The sequence below is a fragment of the Aotus nancymaae genome, unplaced genomic scaffold (assembly GCF_030222135.1).
Source record: "Aotus nancymaae isolate 86718 unplaced genomic scaffold, 86718_ANA_hifiasm-v0.15.2.pri h1tg000108l, whole genome shotgun sequence".
In the NCBI taxonomy this organism is placed as follows: Eukaryota; Metazoa; Chordata; class Mammalia; order Primates; family Aotidae; genus Aotus; species Aotus nancymaae.
This window is the reverse complement of record NW_026988523.1, coordinates 41,830,790-41,839,476: the sequence shown is the minus strand read 5'-3', so window position 1 is coordinate 41,839,476 and position 8,687 is coordinate 41,830,790. Positions and strand designations below refer to the sequence as shown.

The window sequence follows — 8,687 nt, the reverse complement described above, 5'->3', positions numbered from 1 at the left end:
CCCTCTGTCAACATTTCCCCTGCGGAACTTTCCAATCCTATATTTCATTACATCTTCCCTCCAATTCTAAGCTCTTCTCATAGTAGGATACCACCAATTCCACCAATATACACAGTTTCCTGACTGTGTACCTTTTTACATGCTGTCCATTCTGCCTGACATTTAATACTTGTCCTAAGCCTTAAACATCTTTTAAGTCCCAGATGAAAACACTTAAGAACAGAATCTGCTTTATTTTCTCATTGAATATTATATTGGAGGATGGTGTGTTTCAAAGTTTGCCTTAGAGCATGATACTCATTTGTGTATGCATCTATCTTATAACTCTCTTCCACCTGTGCTCCTTTCAAGCACAAGAACACCTGGTTTATTTTGCATTTATAATTTCTTGCATAATGCTTTACACATGCTCAAAAAATGTTGGTTAACTTGAAGCAAATATTCACTGTTATTTATTTTTATAATTACTTTATTCCATTAGTGTGAAGAATGCACCTATTCTATGAAATGGCCAAAATGTAAATATTTTTTCTGACATATTTAAAAAATATGCCATGTTTGATCTATTATCTCTCTGTCCTCAAGGAGCCACTAACTCAGATGTTTAGGTCAAAACTTTTATAGATCTCACCTGTAAGACATGAATCAAACATTTAAACAACAAGTTATTATTTTCAAGAAAGATCTTTTTATATAGTGAAGAGGTTTACTTCAAGGCTCCACTTCCTTTATTCCAGTGCTAGCTATGAAATGTGAAGTAGCCTGAGGTGCTTGAGATTAATACTCTATGGACAATTAATCTGGTTCAATCTTGAGCATAAATACTTAATGCAAGTACTATACTTATGCAGCCATTAATTTTCCTAACGAAGACTGATGATATTCCCAGGAAGTCAACCACAGTTCTCCATCGCTTATAGCCACTGGCTGACACTTTATCTCCAGTGAAAATATTGGGTCTTTTTCCATTTTAAATATTTTTATCTTATTTTTATATGTGAGTATCTGTTTATGTCAATGTTCTCTATCTTAAACTAAACATTTAAGAATGGAATGGCCATACCAAAGTCTGGTCAGCCTGATAATTTCAGTCATTTTAATTTAAAGAATGAATTGGATCAGCAACTTAATGATCTGATTTAAGATGGTTTGGAAATAAGATAATATGAGAATAAGTGACTGTGGGCTGCATAAATGTGATCCATACCTATCTGGAAGGATACCATAAACCAGAATAACCATAGTCTGAAACATGGGGTGGAAAAACAACTTTATTACAAGAAAATATTTTACTCCCAGTTTCTTCAGGTAGGAGAGGCCCTTCTAGAGAGCTACAAAATGCAATTACACATAACAAGAGTTTAGAGCAATGAAAGGGAATCTCCCGGCTATGTTCAGAACAGAAGATAATATATTTCAAGAGGTCTTCATTCATTCATTTTACAAGGCCTGCTCTGTGCCAGACACCATTTTAGAATTGGGGATACAGTTAAGAACAACAACAACAACAATCTGCCATTATTAAACTTACATTCTAATCTGAGAATAAATAACCAAATGAACACATAACACAATATCAGTTATTAAGACATGTAGCATTTGGGGATAAGTCAGGTAACAGAATTTCAGAGAGAGTGGTCAGGGGTCTCTTACTTGAGGACAAGTGAGCAGAAACCCAAGTAGGCAAGGAAGCAAGCCATGAAGAGATCTTGGGGAGAGTGTTTCAGACAAAGAGAACAAGTACAACTACTGGAAGAGAGTAGTTGGTAGGTTCAAGGAACAACAAGAAAGTCATGGTGTCTGGGTGTGAGCTCGGGGTAGAGTGACTGAATATGAGATCAGAGATGTAGCCAAGAGGAAGAACATGTTAGACCCAAGCACAGATTCGTTTTTAATTGAGGTGAAATTTATGTACAGTGAAATACATAGATTTTTGGATTAGATAACTTTTTAAAATTTTATTTTAGGAATAGAATCTCGCTTTGTTGCCCAGGCCAGAGAGCAGTGGCTTTTCCTAGGACTAATTGTAGAGAACTATACCCTTGATCTCCTGGGCTCAAGAGATCCTCCTGCCTCAGCCTCCTGAGTAGCTGAGGCTATAGGCAGGTGCCATCACACCTGGCTTAGATACATTTTGAAAAATATATTCACCCATGTTACCATCACCTCAAACAAGATACAGAGTATTTCCATTTTGGCCTGGTGCAGTGGCTCACACCTGTAACCTCAGCACTTTGAAAGGCAGAGACTGGAGGATCACTTGAGTCCAGAAGTTCAAGATCAGCCTGGGCAGCATAGCAAGACTCTGTCTACAAAACATTTAAAAATTAGCCAGGTGCAGTGGCATGCACTTGTGGTCCCAGCTACTTGAGAGACTGAGGTGAGAGGATCACTTGAGCCCTAGAGTTTGAGGCTGCAGTGAGCTGTGATCACAACACTGCAGCCTGGGTGAGACAGTGAAACCCTGTCTCTCTCTTTCTAAAAACAAATTATTTTTCCAATTATCCCTAAAAGTTCCTTCCATCTCCACTTCCAGTCAGTTTCTGCCCTGTCTCCTGATGCATATGGTCTAGTCTTCTTTCTCACCATGGATTAGTTCCACTCATTTTAGAACTTCATACAAATGAAACCACTTTTTTCCACTGTTCTTGCAACTGTTTTAACAGAGCGCCGATTTCTTTTCCTGAAGAGATCCCCACTTCCCTGATGTTTTCCTTTCGGAGACAGTTCTCTCCTTGGAACCTCAGTAGCTCACATACACAAGGAGTCGCATCGTATTCCCTAGAACCTATAATGAAGGCTTGATAAAGTTTCAATGATTCTGAACTATCTGTTGCTTTAATTAAATCTTTCCTATTTTTGCCTATAAATAATCCAATGTTTTTCTCTTTTTGTGCAGGCTTTAACCTCAAATCCACTTTGGTAACATCATCCTGTTATTTGCATAATGAGTCAAAAAGAGTCATTGACTTTGATGAAAAACCTTCAACATTTTTACTGACCTTGTTAAACAATTCTAAACTTTAATTAGCCAGTAAACCTACATAAGGAGCCATGCCGAGATCACAGATAAGGATAATCAAATGATTTACATGATTACCAACAAAAATTTTTCGGTTCCAACCAAATCCTCATTCCTGATGTTCCAGCCAAGACTCCGGCATTTTCTGCAATTGTTTACGAAGTCTCAAGACCATGGTCACCAGGTTGCTCTACAATTTTCCCACAAGAGTGTAGGAAGGTCTAGCTAAGTTGGGGCGAATATTAGGAGGGAAGTTCAACTTGTGTTCCGTGGAAGCTCATGGGTTTCTTATTTTAATTTACTAATCAATACTCTGAGAGTTTTTTCAACTCCTGGAGCATTTTGGAAATTTGAACTTGGATATTGCAGCAGTTTTTCGTTTTTAGTTAAAAGAAAACATTTGGATTTTGTTCTAACATCCTATTCAGATTGTGGCAATTAATATGATTTTGACACTGAATTCTCTAAGGTGCTTGGACCTTTCCAAATAATGTTACTTGCTGTTCCTGTTATTATTTGCAAGGATAGATGTAAATAATTATAACATTTAAGTAGTAAGAATATTTTATCGGCCAGTCATGATCTGTACAAGTATTTTTAAAAAGCCAATACTCCTATAAAACCTGAAATATCTTAAAATTATAAGATAATCCTCTTTTATTTCTGTTTGGCATGTCCAACAAATCTAATGTTCTTATTTTTTAAATCATAACCATTAAAGTAGTCAAACAAGGTACCATTAAAATCTGAAAACATAGAATTTATGTGAAGGGCCCTGTGTTCCGCATCTTTCTGGCAGTCAGTTGTGAATTCGACTTCAGCGTATCTTCCATTCAGTGGCAACATCAATCTGTAGTATAGTAATTTCAACATTTTCTTGGTGAAGCCTGGCAGTAATTGTTCCGTGCTTTCCTCCTTTCTTGTTTGTCATCTGAATCCTGGCCGACTGAAACAGCATCATCATCTGAGTAGGGGTGTCACTGTCGACAAAGCTGTTATCTCCAGGCTTTACTGCATTGCATAAACCCCTCACTGCTCCTGCCCTCCTGCTTTTTTTTTTTTTTTTAACTTGAGACAGGGTCTCTGTCACCCAGGCTGGAGTGCAGTGGTGCTATCTCAGCTCACTGCAAACTTTACCTCCTGGGCTCAAGTGATTCTCCTGCCTCAGCCTCCCAAGTATCTGGGACTACAGACGTGCGCCACTGTGCCCAGCTAATTTTTGTATTTTTTTGTACAGACAGGGTCTTACTGTATTGACCAGGCTGTTCCTGAACTCCTCAGCTCAAGCAATTTGTCTACGTTCTCAGCCTTCCGAAGTGCCAGGTTTACAGGGTGAGCCACCACACCTGCCCCGCTCTGCTATTCTTAATTCATCATTCTCTTTCACAAGTAAATTGTCAAATTCTTCAATCCTTCTGAGAAAAGTGACTGGAATTCTGAAGACTGCCACTTCATTATAAATAGATGTTGCTTTGGAAGGCAGTCTACCCCACCTACGGCTCAATGCTGGCCTGTGCCAAGGATACACGGGTCTCGGCATCTGGAGAGAACATTAGCAGCCTCACATGGACCCCGCCGCCACTGCACCCATGTTTCACTCCCTTCAACAATGTCTGGTTCTTCCACATTCTCCCCAACATTTGCTGTTGTCAGTCTTTTTAAATTTTAACCTTTTTTTGTAAGTGCATAGAACCATCTCATTGTAGTTTCAATGAGCATTGTTTTTGACATCTAATGATGTTGAACACTTTTTCATATGTTCATTGGCCATTTTTATATCATTCTTTGTAGAGAGTCTATTCAAGGGTTTTGCCTATTATATTACTGGTTTGTAGGAGGTATTTATATATTCTATATAGATTCATATAAGTTATACTATTTTCTAACTGTGAAGGAAAGCCATCAGAAGGTTTGGAACAAGGCAAAGCCAGTAGTTTAATTATGCAGAATTTGCACTGTGCAATTTTAGGGGCTGCCATTCACATTTATAGTCATCAGAGGTATGTATATTTGTTACAGTTTTCCTGGATATAACATTATATTTTGAGGAAGAAACAATTTTTTTTTCTAATTCACTCAGAAACACCACTTGAGGTAATGTTGGACCACTGCCATAGATCTGTACAAGGCTCATTCTATCTTCTGTGTGGATAATTAACTGTGAGGAGGCGAGGAGAAGAGGTCATCCGAACAGAAGCCTGAAAGTGTCAACATGATGTCTAAAGTAGAGAGAAACCTGCCTGAAAAATGAATGGTTGGAATGAGTTTTGTCTTGTAAAATGAACTGTAACTTGATAGACAATAGAAAGCTCACAAAGTTTTAAGAGAGTTGTATTATATTAGACTAAAAAAATCAAAGATACTACAAAATGAAAGAGACCTCTTGGCTTCTAACTTTCTACAGGCTGAAAGTTTGCTGAGAGAGCTAAGCAGCTGTCAACACAGACATTGCTTATGAAAAAAGATGTTCCAAAGGGTAGAACCGAGACCCAGACTGAGAAAGACCGGGAGGGTGAAAAACCAAGAGATGAGAAGAACCATGAGTTAGGGAACTATTAATACTTTCAGGAATTAGAACTGGGCCCTAATCAAGAAATAGTCTCTACTTCTGTGGAAGGTGAAATTAACAACATATGTGTAGCTGGAGGTAAGAATTGCTAGAGACCAGAACTTCCATGAATTTCTTTTCCTTCTCCTTTTGAACGGGAGTGTCTGTAGCCAATATCCTACTACTTTTTCAACATTATATATTGTATGTGTTGGAGGAGATGATGTCATTTTTGTTCAGAAGTATCTGGATTAAGAAGAGTGGTATCAGAGAAGATGTGTTTGAGAAACCACATCCAAAGTGCCTCATCAGTATCTGAACCAGATTTATATGATGAGATCAAGAATTTTAAGCCTGGTGCTCTGACTGAATGAGAATTTGGGGGTATGAAGGAGGGATTGTGTAAATTTTGCATGTAGAAGGGATATGAATTACTCTGGCCTGAACTGGTTGTGGTAGATTGCTTGCAAAGCTGGCTGCAACAACTTCTCATATTCTGCATGCCCCTCCTCCTACTTGGAGGCAGAATCTTTATCCCCTCTCCTGAATCTGGGATGTCCCTGTGATTTTCTTTGATTCACAAAATGTGGCAGAAATAATGGTGTACAATTTCTGAAGCCTGGCACAGTGATACCTTGTAGCTTCTACCTCCAATCTTTTGGAACAGTTTCCTGAGGCTGCCTAGGATGAAAGAAAACATGTAGAGCCATTAGCCACAGCTAACTGACAGACTTGGGAGTGGGGCCATCTTGGGGCTTACTGCTCAGCCAACCCTTCAGGTGAATGCAGCCCAGACAAAACCAGCCAATTCACAGAAGTGTGAAAAGATATTAAATTGTGATTGTTTTTGGCCACTAAGTTTTTGTGTGTTTTATGACACAATAATAAACAACCAAAGCTGAGACTGACTTTGTTATAAAAGAAAATCTTTCATCAAAGAAAACTGGCTCAGATAGCTTTACAAACAAATTCTATGATATTCATAATAAAACCATCCCGTATGAACACTCCCTAAACTAAAAGAGGAAGGAATACTTAAAATCTAGTTTTATGAGATCAGCAAAACTGTGGCGTAAATAATGAACTAGTACATTTATTATTAGGAAAAAAGCATTAGATCACTATTCCTCATAACTATAGGTACAAATATTCCTAAGAAAATATTGAAAAATTGAATCACAATATATAAAAATGGAAAATATTTCAGTACCAAGTGGGTTTTATTCTAAGAATGCAAGGTTGTTCTAAGGGGAAAAATATGATCATCACAATAGATGCATAAAAATTTGAAAATCCAATGCCCACTGGTGGTTAAGAAGTACTAAGAAAAATGGAAACAGAAAGGAACTTTCTCTGCTAAAGAACATCTATAAAAATTCTACAGCTAATAGAATGCATTCTCTCTAAAATCCAAAATGAGGTAAAGATATGTGATCTTATTCCTTCTATTCTGCATTATGTTTGAGGTCCTAGCCAGCGGTAGGTCAAGAATCAGAAACAAAGGTTCAGGGATTGGAAATGAATAAGTACTGATTGATTGACTGAAGTATTAATTTTTAAAATAATGTGGTTGTTTACATAGAAATTTCCAAAGGATCCTACTCCCACTGAAAATTTTTAAAGCAAAGGAATAGCCTGCTCAATGAATGGCAAAGCTATTTGGGGAAAGTTTAATGAGGAACCGGATTCTTCTATCATTTCAAAACATCTCTTATTACAGATCATATTAATTACAAAGAGAAAAAAATGGGAAAATCCCATAAATCTCATTTTAGTCAGGTGGTCAAAGTAATGTCATCAATGACCGGACACACAATGACAGAAAGTTAATGTCATTAATCATGTACCTTCTGATATGATGCACAGAGAAGAAAAAATATCACTCAAGTAGTGCTCCTGTTCAGGATTCATAATGAAATCTAATTATGGAGAAATATTTTTTAAAAATCAAAATTAAAGGAAATTCTAAAAATTGACCTTTATTCTCCAAATATGTCAAGATCATAAAGGTTGAGGAATTAAAGTCATGAAAATAATAAAACGGATCTTGAATTGGATCTTGAATAAGAGGAAAAAACTGATATAGAAGACATAAAATTTGAACATAGGCTGAATAGTAAACAGTATTACTGTATTGATGTTAAGTTTTCTGAATTTGATCAATATACAATTGTTTTAAAAGAGACACTCTGTGTTTTTCATTTGGGCCTATGCTATCCTTCATATTGGAAACATTGTTCTTATTTTCTCCATCTACGCATTTTCTGCTTATCTTCAAATTCCCTGTAGAATTCTCTCTTCTCTGAAACCTGTTCTGATGACCCCAGCCCACATCCACATCCCCCTCCTCAGGGCTCCTATAGTAACACACTATTATATTGATAGGTAAATTAATGAAACAGAAGGCACAGCGTATTAACAGATTGAAGAGACAGGATTCTGTACCTGGGCATGTCTTTTGTTTAATGATATTCATTTTTACCTGTTACTTGACTCCCTTTTTACCTTGAGACATTTCCTCCTTGAGAAAGTTCCCAATTTCTCAAGAAGGAATCTATAATAATATACATACAAACTTCAAACCACAGCCAATATTTTACCCAGACTTAATATGTATATAACTACATTGCCTACAAAAAGTTTATACTTATTTTTAAGAGTTTGGTGAACATAATACCAGAAATATATCAGATATACATTATTTGCTTTAGAAGGCACAGGAAACGTTCACTGAGTATGAACAGTGAATAAAGAGACACTAAGGTTGTGTGTCTCTGCTCATCGCAAGTAAGCAGTTCAGAAAATTGCTTCTACTTTAAATGGACAATTGGCCAATCTCCATCCCATAGCCTTCTAGAAAAAAACTATCAAGAAATTAGAGTGCTATACCTTAAGTCTAAGCAACCACTTAGTTCAGCACCCATCCCTCCCCACTCCTGCCATCTTTGCATTTCACAAGAAAACCAAACGAAGAAAATGGAATCCTAATAAAAGAAAATTAATCACCCAAGGATATACAGTTAAAGGGAAAAAATGGTCTAGAGTCCAGGTCTCAGAACTTCTGTTTTTTTCTTCTTTTCTTTGCATATCAGCCTCTCTGATTTTACTCTTATATAC

The 8,687-nt window shown here is 37.0% G+C and overlaps 1 pseudogene; it reads right to left on the bottom strand.

Annotated features, from left to right (window-relative positions):
- Nucleotides 1–2,615: 2,615 nt before the first annotated feature.
- Nucleotides 2,616–4,562, bottom strand: LOC105728507 (CCA tRNA nucleotidyltransferase 1, mitochondrial-like; annotated as a pseudogene).
- Between the last annotated feature and the right edge of the window lie 4,125 nt (nucleotides 4,563–8,687).